General features: G+C 34.3%; 1 long non-coding RNA gene across 1 annotated transcript; it reads right to left on the minus strand.

The window, feature by feature from the left end:
* LOC104713242 lies at positions 383-2,142 on the minus strand. The gene is made up of 5 exons (XR_755593.2): positions 1,273-2,142; positions 1,104-1,192; positions 923-1,021; positions 688-830; positions 383-450 (listed from the first exon to the last, which is right to left on the minus strand). It is a non-coding gene; the product is annotated as an uncharacterized LOC104713242 (long non-coding RNA).

Here is a 2,155-nt window from a genome sequence, read left to right on the forward strand (position 1 = left end):
TCATATGAAACAAAAGAATCGTGAGAAGCCACAATATGCCATTAACCCTATAAGCACATAGCAATCACATAGAGATAAATAAACCATAAATTGTAAGTCTTACCTATACATGAGCGAAAATATACGAGACACAATTCAATATCAGAAATAAACATGAAAATTGTTAACCTTTAAGGAACAATAAAGAGTATAAGGAATTAATACCAAATCATCATCATCCATTTGGCTGTTCCCACCACTACGGTTCTCCCTCAAACCTTATTTTCTTCTTCCAGCTGTGCGCATCGTTGCTTTGCTAAGACCATAAGGCTTCGTTTGGCTTCTCGTAGGAAGAGAAAACAATCTAATGTCAATCAAAAGCCTAAGCAAAAAACATCTTACCTGAAATTTGAGCTGCAATTTCCCTATCCTTATGCTGGAGTTGTGCTTTGGCTTCAAGTCTAGATATATCTGATTGTTGTCAATACACAGTAAGAAAATGCAGATAGATCCATAACGGAGAAAAAAAACATGTAAAAACATCAAAGTTTTGAAACAAGCTAAAAAGGAACCAAATGTCTTTCAGCTGAATAACATTCTCATGATGCAGCTTTAGAATTTTTATCTCCGTGATTGTTGTTATCAAAAACTGCATCAAACCAATTGTGAGAATGGAAAAGGTAGTACTTGCTCAACAGGAGGTAAGACCTTCTCCTTGAGGTATCCTCTGAACTGTGCTCCATCTTGATCCTAACGAATGAAACAACTCATTACACTTAGCAATCCAAACAAATGATTCAGAAAATTGCTTTCCCAAAGCTCGAAGTGATACTTGTAGAGGAGAGACCAATCTACCAAAAAAAAGATAATGAAAATAGAAGGTCTGAAATTTACATATATGAATCAAATCTATAACTTTAGCAAACCAAAATTAATCAATTACCTTTAAAGAATTTTTTCCACCGTAGATATCCCCACCACAAGCATGTCAAAAACTCTGTCTTATTTCCATGTTGACTTAACTCAAAGCAATTCATCAAAACTGAAATTAAGAGATTAATAGTTACTCAGGCAAGGAGGAAACTACAAACATGAATAGAGTTAACGGAAAATTCATCTCTTACGTTTTCTTAAAAGCTTTTGAGGACCTAAAACTGTGCCTCCACCAAAGGCTTGTTCCACTTATCCGCTCATACTTTCCATCTCCATTGACCTAAATAAGAACAAGTAAACAAAAACCATAGTTATATAATCCACATTCTCTGTATGTCCTCGAGAAACAATCTACAATACCTCTGTACACAAAACTATTGCTGAATCGACTTATCACCCAAATCATGCAAGCGTTGTGCACTAAAACAAGAAAAAAATAACAAGCTTATGAATTTAATTCGATGTCATGAGAGAAATAAGCATATCATATAGGTCATCCAATATCATAGATACAATTCAATATATCGACCTCTCCAGAAAAACATATAATAAAGAGAAATGTTGAACAATCAAAAGCTTAACCCACCTATTGATTTACAAGCAATCAAAATACTAAAACTTTGAAACCGAATCCGAACCATATCCATCGCAAAGAGACTAAATCAGACTCGAGATCTAATCGTTCATCTAAACACAAAAAGGAACAAATCACAGAGAAGAAGAAACAAGAAAAATCATATAAATAAGAACCTGGAGCTTAAATAGTTGAAAGAAATTTGAAAAAATGGAGGAATTTGTTGTTAGGTAGCTTGAAATATCGCAAACTCGGATCTAGATAGAGAAAGATAATAAGAGAAGGAAGCAAATAAAAATTGAGGTAGAGGGAGACATAACGATTCGTGTTAATCACTTTTTCGCCGAGATATGAAATCGGAATGGATGCGAAATGAGGCCGCCGACGAGCTTCACGGTGGAGTCTATGGTGGACTCAAAAAGACCTAGATTTCAATTTGGGGGAAGAAATTTTTTTTGATGTTTTGTTCGTCTCGTCGTACAGAGAAGAGATAAGGTTTTATTTTTGCTGTAAACGTGGCACTTTGATATAAAAAACAAAAACAATCTTTTTTGGTTCTATTGACACAAAAAAAAATTGGATCTGAAATGCGCTTAAACGAAAATTTTCATCAAAGTAGTGGCGGAACAAACGATTTTAGGTTCTCACTTAATGAATTTTTATCTTAGC

Source organism: Camelina sativa, chromosome 9 (genome assembly GCF_000633955.1).
Source record: "Camelina sativa cultivar DH55 chromosome 9, Cs, whole genome shotgun sequence".
In the NCBI taxonomy this organism is placed as follows: domain Eukaryota; kingdom Viridiplantae; phylum Streptophyta; class Magnoliopsida; order Brassicales; family Brassicaceae; genus Camelina; species Camelina sativa.